The following is a 22,110-nucleotide window of genomic DNA, read 5'->3' as shown; positions in this document are numbered from 1 at the left end:
GAAATGCAATACTTGACTGAGGGACCTTACAGATTGTGTGTATTGGTGACAGAGGTAGGAGTATTCATAAACAAAATCATGTCAACCCCTATTTATTTCACACAGACTGAGCCCATGTAACTTATTATGTGATTTGTGAAGCCAAATGTGGTTAATAATACTAATGCAACGACTATATTTGTAAAAATAATATATGGAATTGTCTTTTCTTTTTGACATTATAGAGTATTTTGTATAGATTAATGATTTTCTTTAAACACACAGTCGTTGTTTTTTCTTTTTTCTTTCTTTTTTCTTTATTTAACCAGGTAGGCCAGATGAGAACAAGTTCTCATTTACAACTGCGACCTGGCCAAGATAAAGCAAAGCAGTGCGATAAAAACAACAACAACACAGAGTTACATATGGGATAAACAAAAAGGTACAGTCAATAGCACAATAGAAAAATAGAAAATCTTTATACAGTGTGTGCAAATGTAGAAAGTTATGAGGTAAGGCAATAAATAGGCCATAGTGCAAAATAATTAAATTTAGTATTAACACTGGAGTGATAGATGTGCAGAAGATGATGTGCAAATAGAGATACTGGGGTGCAAAATAAATAACAATATGGGGATGAAGTAGTTGGGTGGGCTAATTACAGATGGGCTGTGTACAGGGGCAATGATCGGTAAGCTGCTCTGACAACTGATGCTTAAAGTTAGTGAGGGAGATAAGAGTCTCCAGCTTCATAGAATTTTGCAGTTCGTTCCAGTCATTGGCAGCAGAGAACTGGAAGGAATGGCCGCCAAAGGAGGTGTTGGCTTTGGGGATGACCAGTGAGATATACCTGCTGGAGCGCATACTATGGGTGTGTGTTGCTATGGTGACCAATGAGCTAAGATAAGGCAGGGATTTGCCTAGCAGTGATTTATAGATGACCTGGAGCCAGTGGGTTTGGCGACGAATATGTAGTGAGGGCCAGCCAACGAGAGTGTACAGGTCACAATGGTGGGTAGTATATGGGGCAAAACGGATGGCACTGTGATAGACTAAATCCAATTTGTTGAGTAGAGTGTTGGAGGCTATTTTGTAAATTACATCGCAGAAGTCAAGGATCGGTAGGATAGTCAGTTTTACGAGGGCATGTTTGGCAGCATGAGTGAAGGAGGCTTTGTTGCGAAATAAGAAGCCGATTCTAGATTTAACTTTGGATTGGAGATGCTTAATGTGAGTCTGGAAAGAGAGTTTACAGTCTAACCAGACACCTAGGTATTTGTAGTTGTCCACATATTCTAAGTCAGACCTGCCGAGAGTAGTGATTCTAGTCGGGTAGGCGGGCGCAAGCAGCATTCGATTGAAGAGCATGCATTTAGTTTTACTAGCTTTTAAGAGCAATTGGAGGCTACGGAAGGAGTGTTGTATGGCATTGAAGCTCATTTGGAGGTTTGTTAACACAGTGTCCAATGAAGGGACAGATATATACAAAATGGTGTCGTCTGCGTAGAGGTGGATCTGAGAGTCACCAGCAGCAAGAGCGACATCATTGATATACACAGAGAATAGAGTCGGACCGAGAATTGAACCCCGTGGCACCCCCATAGAGACTGCCAGAGGTCCAGACAACAGGCCCTCCGATTTGACACATTGAACTCTATTTGAGAAGTAGATAGTGAACCAGGCGAGGCAGTCATTTGAGAAACCAAGGTTATTTAGTCTGCCAATAAGAATGCAGTGGTTGACAGAGTCGAAAGCCTTAGCCAGGTCGATGAAGACGGCTGCACAGTACTGTCTATTATTGATCGCGGCTTTTTTATCGTTTAGGACCTTGAGCGTGGCTGAGGTGCACCCATGACCAGCTCGGAAACCAGATTGCATAGTGGAGAAGGTACGGTGTGATTCGAAATGGTTGGTGATCTGTTTGTTAACTTGGCTTTCAAAAACTTTTGATGAAGATAATAATATGCCATTTAGCAGACGCTTTTATCCAAAGCACTAACCATGTGCGCATACATTTTTACATATGGGTGGTCCCAGGGATCGAACCCACTACCCTGGCGTTACAAGCGCCATGCTCTACCAATTGAGCTACAGAGGACCGCGAGATGGCTGCACAGTACTGTCTTTTATCGATCGCGGTTATAATATCGTTTAGGACCTTGAGCGTGGCTGAGGTGCACGGAAATGTGCAAGTTGCAGCAGAGGGTGCAGAGCTGGTGGCCCGGGGTAGGGGTAGCCAGGTGTAAAGCATGGCCAGCCGTAGCAAAATGCTTGTTGAAATTCTCGATTATCGTCAATTTATCGGTGGTGACAGTGTTTCCTAGCCACAGTGCAGTGGGCAGCTGGGTGGAGGTGATCTTATTCTCCATGGACTTTACAGTGTCCCAAAACTTTTTGGAGTTAGTGCTACAGGATGCACATTTCTGTTTGAAAAAGCTAGCCTTTGCTTTCCTAACTGATTGTGTATATTGGTTCCTGACTTCCCTGAAAAGTTGCATTTTGCGGGGGCTGATCGATGCTAATGCAGTGCACCACAAAATGTTTTTGTGCTGGTCAAGGGCAGTCAAGTATGGGGTGAACCAGGGGCTATATCTGTTCTTAGTTCTGAATTTTTTGAACGGGCAAGCTTATTTAAGATGGAGAGGAAAGCACTTTTAAAGAACAACCAGGCATCCTCTACTGACGGAATTAGGTCAATATCCATCCAGGATACCAGGGCCAGGTCAATTAGAAAGGCCTGCTCGCTGAAGTGTTTTAAGGAGCGTTTGACAGTGATGAGGGGTGGTCGTTTGACCGCGGACCCATTACGGATGCAGGCAATGAGGCAGTGATCGCTGAGATCCTGGTTGAAGACAGCGGAGGTGTATTTAGAGGGTAAATTAGTCAGGATGATATCTATGAGGGTGCCCATGTTTACAGATTTAGGGTTGTACCTGTAAATTCCTTGATAATTTGTGTGAGATTGAGGGCATCTAGTTTAGATTGTAGGACGGCCGGGGTGTTAAGCATATCCCAGTTTAGGTCACCAAGCAGTACGAACTATGAGGATAGATGGGGGGCAATCAATTCACATATGGGCACAGCTGGGGGCTGAGGGGGGTCTGTAGCAAGCGGCAACAGAGAGAGACTTATTTGTGGAAAGGTGGATTTTTAGAAGTAGAAGCTCAAACTGTTTGGGCACAGACCTGGATAGAATGATAGAGCTCTGCAGGCTATCTCTATAGTAGATTGCAACTCCGCCCCCTTTGGCAGTTCTATCTAAATGTTGTAGTTGGGGATGGACATTTCTGCATTTTTGGTGGCCTTCCTAAACCAGGATTCAGACACTGCTAGAACATCAGGGTTGGCGGAGTGTGCTAACGCAGTGACTCAAACTTAGGGAGGAGGCTTCTGATGTTAACATGCAAGAAACAATGATAGTGGTGATGATAATCTCATCTGAGATATGATGATAGTGGTGATGATAATGGTTATACAGAGATCAAATTATATTAAAGTGAAATCTATTTCAATCCCACTTTGTAACGTAACAAAATGTGAACAAATCCAAAGGGGGTGAATACTTACGGTACCCACTGTATCTCTTTATAACCATTATCATCACCACTATCATCATATCTCAGATGAGATGATCATCAGCTCTTGTGCCTCAGGTAGAAGGTTATACTGTAGGTAATAGGTATGAACTAGAATTGAGATTGTTATTGATTCATATCTATGATATTTTCCCTTTCAATTATTGTACTGATTCAGGTACTGCTTACAGCTACAGATACAAAATGGTCGCCATGTGTGTGGGGGGAGGGGGGAGGGGCTACAACTGAAGGAGAAACAACACAACACAGCTTCAGGATATATAACAGATATGAACAGCAGAAGCAGATCTAGTGCTGTATGGTGTGCTATACATTTGACACACTCATGGTCTGGTCTGTCTTAATCTAATCACCCATGCATACTCTCTGTGAAACATATTCATTTTCAATTCATTCAAGTCAATGTTGGAGGAGCTCTGAAACTTGGCTGCTCTACTGAAATACCAGAACATACCTTATTCTAACTGCACAAGTGTTGCAATTACAAGCTAGTGGGGAAACACTAGAACATATTCACTCTATTAACACTCTACTGCCTCCTTTTGGCCAAGTGTTGCAATTACAAGCTATTGGGAGACGTTTCCATTAGCACAGGAATATATTTGATTTAGCAACATTGTACAGGAGCCATAAACAGCAATTCAACATCAACATTAACATTTTAAACTCTATTTAACATATATGTCTCTATATATTTCAATACTAGGGTAACAATACTTTTTAAATTTACAGTGATTGTGAGAAGGTAACACATTTTAATCAACAGTAAACTGTGAGAAGTGTTAAAAGGCATAGAACATGTAGGATACAGTATGTAGTCTTTCACCAATGATTCACATTTAAAACATGGTTCAATCGCTGTGGCACATTATGGGAAATTAAATGAATCCATGTAACATGCAGCCTACAACCTAGCCATAACATACAGTATGTGAGAGTTGAGTAAATACTGCACCTGTATAAACACCAACCATGCCATAAATGAAATGACACACAAGAAGAGGCCTCTTAAGGAATGTGAAAGAAACAAACTTTGACACGTTAGTTTTCACATCGTCCTGTCTGGCGTTAGCAGCTAAGCTACCTCTCCACAGCAAAGCGGAACTGGGAAGCTCCTTCCCTCACTGGAACATATCCAAAGGCTACAGGGAGAAGTTTCCCATTGGTACAGAACTAGGAACAGCCTCTCTTCCCCCAATCCTAAACTTAACCATTAGTGGGGGAAAAACTGACCCAAGGTCAGTGCCAAGGCAGGGGAAAATTCACCCTACTCATCTGAAGGAGAGAGGCTGAACTTTTCCAAAAAAGCTCTGGTCCAGGAGTGTGTTCCTGAAGTGGCCAGAGACAGACAGGTCCTCCTCGGAAAAAGGGAGGGACAGCAGAAAAGAGATCTCACCGTCTTCTGTAGGCACAGGTTGTCTGTGTTTCAGTGGTAAGACTAGTGTTCAAACAGGTAATGTTACTGTCACTGGAACAGGAGCTCAGGCTTAGCTGCAGTAACGGAACACTGTGGGGACTGGCTATGTTAATTGATACTGCGTTTAAGTTACAGTTTAAGGCGGCCATATTGTCATTGTCACAAGGCAAATACTAAGGCTGGGTCTACACTCTCACAGCTCTAGGCCTCGTTGGAACAGCAGTGTTTCTCAGGACCTCCATGGGGGTGAAGTTACTCTGGGTGAACTGACTGAAGGGGAAACTCTCCTCCCACTGATCCAGATCCAGGTTCTCTGAGACCCTCTGGAACAGATTCAGGCTCCACGGATCTCTGTTTCTATCTCTGGTCAGTCTGGGAATGGGGTCTCTGGAGTCTCTGGTCAGGCTTGGGATGGGGTCTCTGGAGTCTCTGATGGGGCTGGGGTTGGGGTCTCCGGAGTCTCTGGTCAGGCTTGGGCGGGGGTCTCTGGTCAGGCTGGGGCGGGGGTCTCTGGAGTCTCTGATCAGGCTTGGGATGGGGTCTCTGGAGTCTCTGATGGGGCTGGGGTTGGGGTCACCGGAGTCTCTGGTCAGGCTGGGGATGGGGTCTCTGGAGTCTCTGGTCAGGTAGGGGCTGGGGTTGGGGTCTCTGGAGTCTCTGATGGGGCTGGGGCTGGGGTCTCCGGAGACTCTGGTCAGGCTGGGGTTGGGGTCTCTGGAGTCTCTGGTCAGGCTGGGGCTGGGGTTGGGGTCTCTGGTGTCTCTGGTCAGGCTGGGGCTGGGGTTGGGGTCTCTGGAGTCTATGGTCAGGTAGGGGCTGAGGTTGGGGTCTCTGGAGTCTCTGGTCAGGCTGGGGGTTGGGGTATCTGGAGTCTCTGGTCAGGCTGGGGCTGGGGTCTCTGTAGTCTCTGGTCAGGCTGGGGTTGGGTTTTCTGGAGACTCTGGTCAGGCTGGGGCTGGGGTTGGGGTCTCTGGAGTCTCTGGTCAGGCTGGGGCTGGGGTCTCTGTAGTCTCTGGTCAGGCTGGGGTTGGGTTTTCTGGAGTCTCTGGTCAGGCTGGGGCTGGGGTCTCTGGTGTCTTTGGTCAGGCTGGGGTTGGGGACTCTGGTGTCTCTGGTCAGGCTGGGGTTAGGGTCGCTGGTCAGGCTGGGGTTGGGGTCTCTGGAGTCTTTGGTCAGGCTGGGGCTGGGGTCTCTGTAGTCTCTGGTCAGGCTGGGGTTGGGTTTTCTGGAGTCTCTGGTCAGGCTGGGGCTGGGGCTGGGGTTGGGGTCTCTGGTCAGGCTGGGGCGGGGTCTCTGGAGTCTCTGGTCAGGCTGGGGTTGGGGTCTCTGGAGTCTCTGGTCAGGCTGGGGCTGGGGTCTCTGGTGTCTTTGGTCAGGCTGGGGCTGGGGTTGGGGTCTCTGGTGTCTCTGGTCAGGCTGGGGCTGGGGTTGGGGTCTCTGTAGTCTCTGGTCAGGCTGGGGCTGGGGTCTCTGTAGTCTCTGGTCAGGCTGGGGTTGGGTTTTCTGTAGTCTCTGGTCAGGCTGGGGTTGGGGTCTCTGGTGTCTCTGGTCAGGCTGGGGCTGGGGTTGGGGTCTCTGGAGTCTCTGGTCAGGCTGGGGCTGGGGTCTCTGGTGTCTTTGGTCAGGCTGGGGCTGGGGTTGGGGTCTCTGGTCAGGCTGGGGCGGGGTCTCTGGAGTCTCTGGTCAGGCTGGGGTTGAGGACTCTGGTGTCTCTGGTCAGGCTGGGGTTAGGGTCTCTGGTCAGGCTGGGGTTGGGGTCTCTGGAGTCTCTGGTCAGGCTGGGGCTGGGGTTGGGGTCTCTGGTGTCTCTGGTCAGGCTGGGGCTGGGGTTGGGGTCTCTGGAGTCTATGGTCAGGTAGGGGCTGAGGTTGGGGTCTCTGGAGTCTCTGGTCAGGCTGGGGCTGGGGTCTCTGTAGTCTCTGGTCAGGCTGGGGTTGGGTTTTCTGGAGACTCTGGTCAGGCTGGGGCTGGGGTTGGGGTCTCTGGAGTCTCTGGTCAGGCTGGGGCTGGGGTCTCTGTAGTCTCTGGTCAGGCTGGGGTTGGGTTTTCTGGAGTCTCTGGTCAGGCTGGGGCTGGGGTTGGGGACTCTGGTGTCTCTGGTCAGGCTGGGGTTAGGGTCTCTGGTCAGGCTGGGATTGGGGTCTCTGGAGTCTCTGGTCAGGCTGGGGTTGGAGTTGGGGACTCTGGAGTCTCTGGTCAGGCTGGGGTTGGGGTCTCTGGAGTCTCTGGTCAGGCTGGGTGGGGGTGGGGTCTCTGGAGTCTCTGGTCAGGCTGGGGCTGGGGTCTCTGTTGTCTCTGGTCAGGCTGGGGTTGGGGTGTCTGGTCAGGCTGGGGTTGGGGTCTCTGGAGTCTCTGGTCAGGCTGGGGCTGGGTCTCTGGAGTCTCTGGTCAGGCTGGGGCTGGGGTTGGGGTCTCTGGAGTCTCTGGTCAGGCTGGGGTTGGGGTCTCTGGAGTCTCTGGTCAGGCTGGGGTTGGGGTCTCTGGAGTCTCTGGTCAGGCTGGGGTTGGGGTGTCTGGTCAGGCTGGGTCTGGGTCTCTGGAGTCTCTGGTCAGGCTGGGGCTGGGGTTGGGGTCTCTGGAGTCTCTGGTCAGGCTGTGGCTGGGGTTGGGGTCTCTGGTCAGGCTGGGGCTGGGGCTGGGGCTAGGGTTGGGGTCTCTGGAGTCTCTGGTCAGGCTGGGGCTTGGATTGGGGTCTCTGGAGTCTCTGGTCAGGTAGGGGCTAGTGCTGGGGTCTGTGGTAGGGCTGGGGTCTATACTCAGACCCATCAGGATACAGTCTGACTCCTCTCCGTCTCTATCTGCAACCATCTCTGTGTCCATCTCCTCCTCCTGACCAGGCTGCTCCATGGACCCAGTCTCACAGGCTTCCTCCATCACCGACCCAGGCCTGGATCCCTGAGAGGGGTCTTGGCAGGGGACTCAAACACCACCCACTCTGGGTTGAGGGGTTTGGATTGGCTCGGCATTGCAGGTTACTGTAGCCTGGAAAGCTAGACTGACCCGTGACTTGAACCTGCAACTCAGGCCAGCCCTTCATGTAATGCTGGACTAACTCAGGAACCGGGACCTCGTGGCGTTTTCTCCTAGGCAGCAGGGCGAAGGAGGAGGGGATGCCTGAGGTAGGGCTGCCTACGATGGGGACCAGGGACGTGGGCCAAAGAGCCGAGATGAAGTCCTCCTGTTCCTGGCAGTAGGAGGGATGAGTTTGATATTTATGAAAACACTTCTACGCAGTGTTTTTCATAGGATATCAAGTCAGAATCATTTGCATGCTTGTCCACGTCTCTGTATGCTGAATTAAGAGGTCCAATATCTCCCCTTCACAAGCCCTGGTATGTATTTTTCCATTACTGTACAGAGATATGAGTTAAATTACTTATTTATTGAAGAAAAATATACTTGCTACAACTGTGATGTGGTTGCCTCACCTAGCTATTTTAAGATGAATGCACTAACTGTAAATCGCTCTGGATAACAGCATCCACTAAATGACAAAAAATGTAAATGCAACACAATTCTGTTTTGATTTAAAATAAGTGTGGCTTTTGACCCCAGTGAAAGATACTACAACTACTGCCGCTGTGGCTTAGTTGGTAAAAGTGCCTGTCTAGTAAACAGAAGATCCTGAGTTTGAATCTCCACAGGGCCTTTATAAGCCTTTCATTGTACTGTATACAATGTACTGTATCCTGTAAATAGGTCAAGTATAGAAGCACACCTCTTACAAAATAAAACAAATCAGGAAAACTTTAATCAAATCGGCCCTAGCAACCATCAGCTAGGCCTAATTGATTATGAAAAACTTCCAGGAGGTGTATTGTACATCAAGCTGCCTCACGCTACAGAAACAGGAGATGGCCTCCTTCCCTATGGGCCGTTCTGGCTCAGGCTTACTACACTACCAGGTCCTGTGGCTTAGTTGGTTAAAGCGCCTGTCTAGTAAACAGGAGATCCTCAGTTTGAGTTTCAGCAGTGCCTTTGAAGCATTGCATTGTACAGGGCTCTATAAAATAAACGTGGAAGGGATCATGGGATTCAAAAATGTTTTGGAACTTAGTAGGTAATCAACTAAATGTATTGAACTTATTAGAAAATGCATTAATTTGCCAAAGTTAATCATAGGACATGAACAAAATGCATCAGTGATTTTGTATTTTTCTGAAACGGCACAGGAATGACGGTCTGTGTGTGTTGTGTGGCGCGCGTATGTCTAGTCTACAATTTGTGTGGCCGTTAGATTAGATTTTAATAGTCACATGTACAGGGTTGTAGATGTACAGTGCATTCAGAAAGTATTTCCGACCCCTTCACTTTTTCCACATTTTGTTACGTTACAGCCTCATTCTAAAATGGATTAAAAAAATTAAAATCCCTTATCAATCTACACACATTACCCCATAATGACAAAGCAAAAACAGGTTTTTAGAAATGTTTGCACATTTATTACAAATAAAAAAACGTACATTTCACATTTACAGACGTATTCAGGCCCTTTACTCAATAATTTGTTGAAGCACCTTTGGCAGCGATTACAGCCTCGAGTCTTCTTGGGTATGACGCTACAAGCTTAGCATACCTGTATTTGGGGAGTTTCTCCCATTCTTCTCTGCAGACCCTCTCAAGCCCTGTCAGGTTGGATGGGGAGCGTCGCTGCACAGCTATTTTCAGGTCTCTCCAGAGATGTTCGATTGGGTTCATGTCCAGGCTTGTCCCAAAGCCACTCCTGCGTTGTCTTGGCTGTGTGCTTAGGGTCGTTGTCCAGCTGGAAGGTGAACCTTTCGCCGCAGTCTGAGGTCCTGAGCACTCTGGAGCAGGTTTTCATTAAGGATCTCTCTGTACTTTGCTCCGTTCATCTTTCCCTCGATTCCTGTCTCCCAGTCCCTGCCGCTGAAAAACATCCCCACAGCATGATGCTGTTATACATGTGGGTAAATCATTTATAGATGATTTGATAGTTCACTCAAGAGCTTAGACATACTTATAGGCAGTATTTGGGATTAATCACTACATACATGAGAGAAGATTCAACACTTTGTTAAACATGTTCAGTCAATGAATGGTGGGTATGAAGACCAAAACATTCAACATTGTGAGAGGATACCTCCTCCACTGTTTCACCAACCAGAGGTATCACAGTTACCATTTCACACCAGGGCGTTCACCATACTTGGGACTATCACAGAGAAATGGTAAGTATGTTGATAAAATCTGGTAAGGGGTCATATGTAAGGAATGATGATTGAATAACGTCCTGGATGTAAGTTTGGCCAGGGCATCAGGGTTTCAAAGGTGGAGACAGCGGTCCTCTGTAGCTGAATTGGTAGAGCATGGCGGTTGTAATGCCAGGGTAGTGGGTTCGATCCCCGGGTCCACCCATACGTAAAAATGTATGCACGCATGACTGTAAGTCGCTTTGGATAAAAGCGTCTGCTAAATGGCTTATTATTATTAAGACACATCATGAAAACCAACCTCTTCTGTTCCTGGGACAGAGCACCAATGCAGCACACCCAAAAGTGAGAAAATAACTATTCTTCAACTGTGCAACTGTTGAAAAGAAGGTTGCATGATGATACATAAGGGTTCATCTTATAAGCATTTGTAAGTGCATTTATAAATGGTTAATAACTGGAGGTAAATATTGGCTCACTATTTGGCAAACTGACCAGTTATTGCACTATTTTGACCAATGCGATATAACCGTTATTAATGGTTTATAATGCATTAACAAATGATTAAATAATTATGAATAACGTAATTATAACCCCTTTATGAACTCTTTACAAATGGAACCTTATTGTAAAGTGTTACCGTGGTTCCCTGATGTGGTTTAAACATTGTTGTGTGGACTTAGAATATTAAATGTAGTTGTTTTCCCCCCCCAAAAAAATGTGATTTTGTGGCAGAAAAGCTGAAAAAAATTGAGTAAACGGTAACCTATAAAATCCACCAAAAACAGAGAAAACGGATTTCAGGTAACTGACTTTAAAGGGCCCTAAGCGTACTGTGTACAGTACTCTGTATTCTGGGCATATGACAAATAAACTTTGACTGAAGTAAGCGTTTGTCGAGTATGCACGCGCACCTCTCAATATATTCTGACAGGAAAACTCAAGATGTATTCGTTGAGAAAAACAAACTTTGATTAATCAACTAATTTGGCCATAACAACCATCCACTAATTGATTCTGAAAAACATGTGTTGAACTTATCCCTACTAGCGTCTTGTCCAAGGGGTGTACTTGAAAATCAAGCTGCCTCAAGCTACACAAACAGGAGAAAGGCTCTTGCCCATTGGCTGCTGTGGTTCGGACAAGGCTTCCACCCCTATAGTGGTGCTGTGGCTTAGTTGGTTAAAGCGCCTGTCTAGTAAACAGGAGATCCTGAGTTCAAATCTCAGCAGTGCCTTTTTCAGCATTTCATTGCACGGTGTACACAATCCTGTGAATTTGACAAATAAACACTGATTTCAGTAAGTAACAGTAATGGTCACCGATATGAAATATCAATATCATCTACGTTTTATAAATAATACTGCAACTGTGTTCATTTTCTGTTCACATCCAAGGCTCTGCTTGTTGATTGAAACGTTGTACAAAAATGTACACACTCACTACTGTAAGTCGCCCTCTGGATAAGAGCCTCTGCTAAATTACTCATTGGGCCCATTGGGCCAGGTGTGAAGCTCTGGGTGCCCAGGTGTGAAGCTCTGGGTGCCTAGGTGTGAAACTCTGGGTGCCTAGTTGTGAAGCTCTGGGTGCCTAGTTGTGAAGCTCTGGGTGCCTAGGTGTGAAGCTCTGGGTGCCTAGGTGTGAAGCTCTGGGTGCCCAGGTGTGAAGCTCTGGGTGCCTAGGTGTGAAGCTCTGGGTGCCTAGTTGTGAAGCTCTGGGTGCCTAGTTGTGAAGCTCTGGGTGCCTAGGTGTGAAGCTCTGGATGCCTAAACCTACCTAACCAGTTTTGAATACAATGAGAAGCCCATCAACCATTGATGGCCCATCAGCAAGCCTGACCACTCACACTGAATTCTTCCTCTGCTCTGTCATTCGCTACATACTTTAGTCTGAGACTGCCGTCGTTGAAGTCATTTGTGGTGAAGAGAGGCATTGTACAAAACAAAATATTCAGCGATTGGAACCTCTCTAACCAAAATTCGTCATCGGTATCAAAGCCAATGACACATTTTCAAACCGGGCGCTTTACCCAAGCGTGTTCACCAACCCATCGGTGTCTGGACCAATCAGACTGCCCCGAATGTATTCACAAGGGTTGGGAAGGTACTCAGATCCAGACTCATTGCAGAGAAGAAACTAATGTCTGTGGCGTAGCGTTTGGCCGGAGCAAGCCTGTAAGAAGGTCTGTGAGAGAGTTGTGCCTACAGGAGCAGTCGTGTAATACAGTGCATTCGGAAAGTACTCAGACCCCAGAGGAGTTGTTTGGTTGGTGAAGTGGAATCTCTGACTGGTCCACGGTCCTGATCCGGCGGCCCGCTCCTGGCTCAGTGGTGAAGACATCTGGTTGCTCCAGGGCTCTGAGCGTCTCTAGTCTCTCGACGGTCTCTAGCCTCTCCATGGACACTTCAACCCAGGTCTTAAACTCTATGGCCAGCTGGACTAGTAGAGACTCCTTACCCAGAGTCTACAGACCTAGAGGATACATAATACATAGAAATAGAATTAGAACCCAGGTAGCTTAGTGGGTAAGAGCGTTGTGCCAGTAACCAAAAGGTCGCTGGTTCTAATCCCTGAGCCAACTAGGTGAAAAATCTGTCGATGTGCCATTGAGCAAGGCACTTAACCCTAATTGCTCCTGTAAGTTGCTCTGGATAAGAGTGTCTGCTAAATAATGTAATCTATACTGTATCTCTATACTGCAAGTACATTTGTTTTCTAACAAATAGACACTGCTGCTTAACCGATTAAATATTTTTTTTAACACTTTATACATTCGTAAAACACACTACACAGACAGTTAGATAGTGTATTAGTTAGCTACTACTAATTTTAACTCTTTCAAAAAGAGCCCCTTTGCCTTGACATTGAGTATCTCATATCAAGACCTGGATTCGAACCGGGGTTGCTGCTGCCACAACGCAGAGACCTAACCATTACATCGGTGTTCCTCAACTGGTATTGTCTTGGGACCCAAATTGCACCAGGTTGTCTCATTCACGATCCAACATTCCCATGACATTTTTTGTTGTTGTTGTCGCCAAAAACGCCATCTGGATAGTAGCCTAAACGCAAGGGTCGCATTAACGTTTTTCACAAAAAAAAGAATTACAATTAAGATAAAACGCGTAAGAAATATCTTGCTGCATTTTGTAAACGCAGATCTAAAATGCTTCTTATTGTAATTTCCGCTCGGCATCAGACTAATGTTGTGCTTCAGTTGCACTTCTCCACTCCGATGACAATTCAGGAACGGGGGGTTCTATCGGCAGACAGCTCTCTGGCTGAGGTGGAGCTATTTGTCTCCTGTACTTTTCTCGAGGTAGCCTACTTTACTCCAGTAAAATGCAAGATTAACTTTAAGCAAAACATTTGGAAATGTAGCTGGCTACATTATTTATATGATAAACATTAGAAATATGATGGCCATGCAGTAAAAAAAAAAAAAAAAGTCATTGTTCATTGTAAGCTCATTTACTTGTGTGGCTGCTATAAATAGCGTTGCACTTCTATTGTCATCTGATGAAAATGAAGCTATTTTCTGCTGCATATGTAGCACACATTTATTTTATGTGAAGGATAACTGCAGTTGCAAAAAAAAAAAAAAAAAAATACACTGTTGACTTTCAATGTAAAATGGTTTAAACCGCACGCGGCACAACTTTGTGTTGCGACCCACCCGTTGAGAATCGCTGCACTATGCGATCATGGCAACTGCCAGGGCTTGATCATTGGTAGGATATATTGGACAAGCCATAGGGGGACACACTGGCTAAATGTCAACGTTTGATTGTTAGCTTCAGTTACCAGTAGTTAGATAACTCAGTCAAAAGGCTCACTTTTGCCGTGACATTGTATATCGCAATGTCGCGACTCGGTAGAATGACATTTTTTAAAAGACACTGCTGAGATTTGAACGCGGGATCGCCTATTTCCTAGACAGGCGCTTTTACCAACTAAATCGCAATGCCCATAGTTATATTGTCTATTGTGTGTGTGAAAAGCCACACATATTTTGAATAAAAACATAATCTTATTTGTTGAACTCCCCCCAAAAAGTTATTGATTTCCTAATTTTGGAATCGATACGTACACCTTCGATTGACTAGAAAAAGGGTTTCTTAAATCACACAATATTTATTCTTCATTTCGGTCAGTACATTTCTCATTTGGGTCTCGAGCCGAAAAAGTTTAAGAACCTCTGGACTAGCAGATGAATCTAACTCATTTACCTACCATGAGCTGGACGACTTTGTCAAATGGCAGAGTTGTGTAGTTATCCAGTTAGTTAGCTTATAGTGAAGGCCGGCACAGACTAAATGTCCAAGTCGTGGGCAAATTCTTAGGTCTTAAACGATCGTCGGACGTCTTGGCTCGTTCAGTGTGACAGGGTCTAGGTCTGCTGATTAAGTACCGCGACGTGCGGTCGTAGGCAAAGTTCTGGCAGTGTCAGACATGTTTTGCCTTTATCGTGTAATGTGGCGTGTTTTACAAGCCGCTCCCGACGACTGACCAATAGGAACACGGCCGGCACGGAGTACGCACACAATAATATGATTCTTGTGAATTGTCAGATTAATATAATAGTTTGATTTAAACGTTTACATGCTTTGCAAGAAGAACGATTTCCCTAATAATCCAGTTTGCATGACATCTGAAATCAGGCTCCCTGATGGAATTTTGATAAATGCACAACATCGCCAATCAAAATAAACTTTCTACCACAGTGAGCATGTAATTTTTTGGGAAGCCTATATGATTCTTAGTACGGACATATACAGTTTGTATGTGAAAAACATTTCTAATATGCATACTTTACAGCCTACAGGAAGGTCAGAGAACTGGCAGCGTGTTGCCAGAATAACAACCTTTCCCTCAACATGAGGACTATTGGAGCGGGTTGAGAGCTTCAAGTTCCTTGGTATCCACATCACTAAGAACCTTTCATGGTCCAAACACACCAAGACATTCGTGAAGAGGGCTCAACAATGCCTATTTCCCCTCAGGAGACTGAAAGGATTTGGCATGGGACCTCAGATCCTCAAAAAGTTATACAGCTGCACCATTTAGAGCATCTTGACTGGCTGCATCAGCGCTTGGTTTGGCAACTGCTTGGCATCAGACCGCAAGGCGCTACAGAGGGTAGTGCGTACGGACCAATACATCACTGGGGCCGAGCTCCCTGCCATCCAGGACCTCTATACCAGGCGGTGTCAGAGGAAGGCCCTAAAAATTGTCAAAGACTCCAGCCACCTAAGTCATAGACTGTAGACCGGGATTTTTTATTTCAGCTCATGAAACATGGGATGGGACCAACACTTTACATGTTGCGTTTATATTTTAGATTACACAGTTAGTACTTTGAGTAATTCAAAAGGAGCCCTTTTGCCGTGACATTGTGTATCACAATGCCGTGACCCGGATTTCTGCGGTCACAACGCAGAGTAATAACCACTTTACGATTATTGCGAGTTACCAGGGCTTGTGGGAGACCCCTTGGGTGGAAAGCCAAAAAGTCAGCTCTGCCTGTCCACGTCAATGCATGCTTAAATTACCCAATATCTCCCACAGATACACAAGCCCTAACTGTAATCTAACTAGCATCAAAGTGTAACGTTAGACTTTTAGCCACCACAGCCACAGTGAAGGCTTGCTTGAGCAGATCGATTTCTCCGATTTCTCCTTAACATACACAAGCCCTGGTAGCTCGCCGTGATCGTATAGTGGTTAGTACTCTGCGTTGTGGCCGCAGCAACCCCGGTTCGAATCCGGGTCACGGCATTGCGATTCACAATGTCACGGCAAAAGGGCTCTTTTTGAATGAGTAGGGTGAACTAAGCAGAGACTGTAGTAAGGGTGCCTACAGTACACAGGTAAAAAATAATTACTACACATCTGTCATTATAACAATAATTAAGCATAGATTGATACCAAGGGTACTCAAGTGATACAATACTCTACATTCAGTTTCGTTAGCTACATTTTAAAGCTAGAGATTTTTGTTTCCAACCGCCGTGTCTTTGTGAGACGCAGAGTAGGTGAACGGATTATCTCTGCATGTGTGGTTCCCACCGTGAAGCATATAGGAGGAGGTGTGATGGTGTGTAGGTGCTTTGCTGGTGACATATAGGAGGAGGTGTGTGTAGGTGCTTTGCTGGTGACACTGTCTGTGATTTATTTAGAATTCAAGGCACATTTAACCAGCATGGCTACCACAGCATTCTGCAGCGATACGCCATCCCATCTGGTTTGGGTTTAGTGGGACTATCATTTGTTTTTCAACAGGACAATGACCCAACACACCTCAAGGCTGTGTAAGGGCTATTTTACCAAGAAGGAGAGTGATGGAGTGCTGCATCAGATGACCTGGCCTCCACAATCACCCGACCTCAACCCAATTGAGATGGTTTGGGATGAGTTGGACCGCAGAGTCAAGGAAAAGCAGCCATCAAGTGCTCAGTATATGTGGGAACTCCTTCAACTGTTGGAAAAGCATTCCAGGTGAAGCTGGTTGAGAGAATGCCAAGAGTGTGCAAAGCTGTCATCAAGGCAAAGGGTGACTACTTTGAAGAATCTCAAATATATTTTAATTTGTTTAACACCTTTTTGGTTACTACATGATTCCATATGTGTTATTTCATAGTTTTGATGTCTTCACTATTAGTCTACAATGTTGAAAATAGTAAAAAATCAAGAAAAACCCTTGAATGAGTAGGTGTGTCCAAATTTTTGACTGGTAATGTATGCATGGGCTGATATTCTGTGATAGTCTTTCATTGTGCTCATCTGCAGAGCTGCTCATGACAACATCATAGCAAATAAAATAAAATAACATTTGTTATTTGTCACATACACGTGTTTAACAGATGTTATTGCGGGTGTAGCGAAATGCTTGTGCTTCTAGCTCCGACAGTGCAGTAATATCTAACAAGTAATATCTATCAATCTCACCACATATACCCAATACGCACAAATCTAGTAAGGAATGGAATTTAAGAATATATACATATATGGACAAGCAATGACAGAGCGGCATGGACTAAGGTACAGTAGAATATTATAGAATAGAATACAGTATATACATATGAGATGAGTAGTGCAAGATATGTAAACATTATTAAAGTGACTAGTGTTCCATTTCTCATATGGCTGAGTCTCAGATTAACTCATTCAAAAAGTGCCTTTATGCCGTGAATCGCAATGCCATGAGCAGTACTAACCATTATACGATCATGGCAAGCTACCAAGGCTTGTGTGTGAGGGGGAGAAATTTTGGGCTACTCAAGCATGCCGTCGCCTTGATGTGGAAAACAAGGCTAAATACCATTGTTGACTAGTTGACTAGAGAGAGACTCAACAGTGTATAGCGTAAGGTGAAGTAGAGTAGAGTTAGTACTGACCCCTGTAGAGTACTGTGTGGTACAGTGGAATACAGTACTCACCAGTGTAGAGTATGGTTCCGAAGTATCTTTGGAACAGGAACATGCTGCCCCTGGACAGTAAATAGAATGCATGAGGGTGACGGTCAACCTCTCATTGCTTATATCATCCAGGGGCAACACGTTGGGTTCCCCCACCTCCAGAGGATGGATCAATCACTCTCTGACTTGAACACAGGGAAAAGAGAAGAGAAGAGGAGAGAAGGCCACAAAGTTGGAAACACAGAATCTAGAATGTCATCGTATGCTGTAGCGTTAAGATTTCCCTTCACTGGAACTAAGGGGCCTAGCCCGAACCCTGAAAAACAGCCCCAGACCATTATTCCTCCTCCACCAAAATGTACAGTTGGCACTATGCATTCGGGCAGGTAGCGTTCTCCTGGCATCCGCCAAACCCAGATTCGTCCGTCGGACTGCCAGATGGTGAAGTGTGATTCATCACTCCAGAGAGCACGTTTCCACTGCTCCAGAGTCCAATGGAGGCGAGCTTTACACCACTCCAGCCGACGCTTGGCATTGCGCATGGTGATCTTAGGCTAGTGTGCGGCTGCCTGGCCATGGAAACCCATTTCATGAAGCTCCCAACGAACAATTATTGTGCTGACGTTGCTTCCAGAGGAAGTTTGGAACTCGGCAGTGAGTGTTGCAACCAAGGACAGACGATTTTTACGCGCTTCAGCACTCAGTGGTCCCGTTCTGTGAGCTTGTGTGGCCTACCACTTAGCAGCTGAGCTGTTGTTGCTCCTAGATGTTTCCACTTCACAATAACAACACTTACAGTTGACCGGGGCAGCTCTAGCAGGGCAGAAATTTAACTAACTGACTTGTTGGAAAGGTGGCATCCTATGACAGTGCCATGTTGAAAGTCAATGAGCTCTTCAGTAAGGCCATTCTACTGCCAATGTTTGTCTACGAAGATTTCATGGCTGTGTGCTCGATTGTATATACCTGTCAGCAAAGGGTGTGGCTGAAATAGTCGAATCCACTAATTTGAAGGGGTGTCCACATACTTTTGTATATATATAATGTATCTTTCTCACCTGCAGTTTGAGTTTGAGCAGGGTGACAGAGACTAAGGGGCAGTAGATGGGTCTGTTGGACCAGGTCGAGGTCAGGCCCACAGTATAGTCACTGTGCATATGGGACAAGAAGAACAGGCGAACATGCTGACACTTCCAAACCTGACAGAATTCCTCTGCCAGCAGAGAATGGGGTTAAGTTTACCATTCATTATTCACAGTTCTGGAGAATCCTCCTGGGAAAATGACGAGAAGAAAGAGCAATGGTTAGCCAAGCAAACTACTATAAAACAGCTATTTGGCGTATAGCAAACATGGTAGGTTACGTTATATATTCCTGTATGTTGCTATGAAAGATACATTATGCTAACATTAGTAACGTTAGGCCTACTAGCTACAGTAGCTTGCTAGCTATAAAAAAAAAAGTACTTTGTCGATAAACTATACTGTTTGCATAGTAGCAGAATATATATTTCAAAAGAGAATACATTTCACAAAAAAAACATCTTACAAAGACTTGGACAGCTGATATGATGATTACTTGCGTTACATGTCATGTTAGTGACAAAACATTCACTAATATGTCTCTGCTTGAACAGTAGTCTACGTCACTGTGGGATTCAGTTAAAATGCTAATTCCTCCAAGTTGGGCCACGGCCCTGGTAGCTCGCCGTGATCGTATAGTGGTTAGTACTCTGCGTTGTGGCCGCAGCAACCCCGGTTCGAATCCGGGTCACGGCATTGCGATACACAATGTCACGGCATAAGGGCTCTTTTTATTAAAGAGGTACCTTGCTAACTATAATATCAATAGTTATCTTTTTTTACATTAGCTAAACTGGCAAAGTCGAGACACCGGTTCCTAACCATCCGCAAAGGAGTGTTTGAAAAAAGAAAATACAATTTAACGAAAGTCCATGTCGCTGCATGGCTCTGCTTGCACGTTTGAATAGCCCCAAATCTCCGCCCAACCCACACGCCCTGGTAGCTCGCCGTGATCGTATAGTGGTTAGTACTCTGCGTTGTGGCCGCAGCAACCCCGGTTCGAATCCGGGTCACGGCATTGCGATACACAATGTCACGGCATAAGGGTTGTCTTTTTGAAGAGTCAACTAACGTTAGTTTACTCATGGTAAACTAACTGACTGGCTAGCTAATTAGCTAGCTATGTAATTCTGATATTTATCCCTTTCGGGGTTGGTTAACCAGCTAACGTTACACATAGCAGTGGCAATGAATGACAGACAAAACTGTAAATTAGCTTTACCTAGATGCAGTTAGCTAAATTAGTAACAACACGTGTGGGGGAACAGCTAGCTAATATGTAGGCTATGTACCCAGATGAAACCCACATGAACATGCATAAGGAGAAATTGATTTTAAAAGTTAGGTCGATGCAATGCAAAATATACTTCATGATCCATCCTACAGTATGGACTGTCAATCATAGTATGAACGCGTTCAGCTCATTTTCCAGTTTCAAATCAAATCAAGCTTTATTTATACAGCACATTTCAGACATGGAATTTAACGCAATGTGCTTAACAGGAAAAAACTATTAAAATAAAAACTGAAATATTTAGTACACAACAAACATGACAAAAACTGAACGACTAGAAAGCACCGTAACACAATTATCCTAACCTGCTACGAAAAGTCAACTCTGACAAAAGATGTCTCCTTTCCAAAGTAGCTATTGGCTGTCCTAAAAGTCGCTAAATGACGTGATAATTTGCATAATTACCATGTGCATGTAATTGTGATGGACACTGTAGGAGAGAGGAATAACGTCGTGGGAGAGACAAAAAGGGAGTAAAAAACACCCTACATTTACATCCCGCCCTGAATGTAAAGCCAGGGCGGGATCAGCCAGCGGCGGCTTCCCGCATGCGCGATTCATTTGCAGTCTGGACGCGGAGGGGTGAACATCTCCTGCTCTGACTGCAGCTGGGAGGGACTGCAGCGCGTTGAGAAGAGTAAGAACGATACGTGTTTTCACGTCAGAGTCTCCAAAAGTCTATAATAACACCAGAAAAAGTCGCTAGATTTGTCGCTTTTTTGATGTGTCGCTAGAGGGGTCTGAAAACTCGCTATATAGCCACAAAGTCGCGAAGTTGGCAACACTGATCTAGTCAAAACCCTTCACCGGGGTGGAGAGACATTTTTGCAGTTTTAAATGCCCACGCGGGCGGAAATACATATTTTTTCAGCTGAAAGACAATGCCCATAGCTTACCCATGATGCTGCACAACGATTTAAGTCAATAAGTCTTCGTTTTAGTCAAAGTATGATATATTTGGGGTTGAAGTGGGAAATCCGTGCCAATGCTGTATGTTTCCCATATGATATGACGTGCTACTACTTCTCAATCTGTTTCTTTTCAGGGCTGGGTTTTATTTGAATGCTGCCACCCACAAGCATGGCATTGTTTATAAATCAGAAACACCTGCAAAGTCCTCTTCTTCGTGAGTCGCCACTGAGCTGAGCAATATAATAGATCATCTTTGGCTGAGCCACACAGCTTTTTGCCTTAGCCTACACTTGTCTGCCTGATCCATGGAGCAAATTAAAATAGAAGTTTGCTCCTCCACTTTTTTACCAACAAATGATCACTTATTTTTTAGCTAGTCTGTATTTTAAAAAAAGATGACAATTTTATAACTGGTAAAATTGCTTGTGATCGGTGGCGACTTGTCATTCAGGACCCTTTTTTAATTTTTTTGTTGCCTGTTTTGCATGTTATTTTTGGCATTAATACATGTCACATATCAGTTTGCAAACAATGTAAAACATTTTTTTATAATCATTGAGTTAATTAATAAAGCTGCATACGAACATGGTCTCTTTTTTGCTTTCTTGAGTGAGGCAGCTCCAAAATGCAGGTGCTTTCTGTGGTGGTGGGGCAGCCAGTGGAAAATATGGAGCGTAGGGGTTGGTAATGTTCTCTAGTTGCGCTGTGATTGGCTCAGTGTTCTGACACTCATGGGGTCACCGCAAAATCTATGGGGAGAGCTCGAAAATTCAAGCCCCTTGGGTGCTGCCATAGATTTACATTAGACATGCCCATCCAAGAAGGCTCAAGGTCATTGGCCACAGATAAAATGACGTCAAATCATGTTATATCTACCATAGCTTTGATTGGCTTGATCGTGTCAACATCATACTTTCAAAATCTTAGCTAACAAGCTAGATAAGCAGTAATCATCATGAATCAAGTCGACAATATACTGGCAAATCCCTTTCAATCCTTGTCATATGAAGAGAAATTATGGATAAAACGTATCGGTGGCCATTGGACATAAACATTACACAACAAGTTGGAAATCGCAAATTCAACAATGAGTGGTTTGGAAGGAATCAGTGGCTAACTGCAAGCATTGCAAAGCAATCACTAGCCTGCTATTCGTTGTAGAGGGTGTGTGGTCCAAGTCTGGGTTTAAGGGTCTCTTTTCCAAGCTTAAAAGGATAAACATTCACATGCTATAGGCCAGA

The 22,110-nt window shown here is 45.1% G+C and overlaps 2 pseudogenes across 2 annotated transcripts; both read right to left on the bottom strand.

Moving 5' to 3' along the window:
* Window positions 1–4,842: 4,842 nt before the first annotated feature.
* LOC311149479 lies at window positions 4,843–8,340 on the bottom strand (annotated as a pseudogene). The gene is made up of 4 exons: window positions 8,317–8,340; window positions 7,709–8,218; window positions 5,982–6,151; window positions 4,843–5,743 (listed from the first exon to the last, which is right to left on the bottom strand). The product of its transcript is annotated as an uncharacterized misc_RNA (transcript).
* Window positions 8,341–9,488: 1,148 nt separating this feature from the next.
* Window positions 9,489–20,857, bottom strand: LOC311149478 (5' exonuclease Apollo-like; annotated as a pseudogene). Its single transcript has 5 exons — window positions 20,854–20,857; window positions 18,574–18,794; window positions 17,574–17,746; window positions 12,412–12,627; window positions 9,489–9,879 (listed from the first exon to the last, which is right to left on the bottom strand). The product of its transcript is annotated as a 5' exonuclease Apollo-like (transcript).
* Window positions 20,858–22,110: the final 1,253 nt, after the last annotated feature.

This window comes from Coregonus lavaretus (assembly GCF_964263955.1).
Source record: "Coregonus lavaretus genome assembly, chromosome: 22".
In the NCBI taxonomy this organism is placed as follows: Eukaryota; Metazoa; Chordata; class Actinopteri; order Salmoniformes; family Salmonidae; genus Coregonus; species Coregonus lavaretus.
This window is presented reverse-complemented; position numbering and strand designations above follow the sequence as displayed.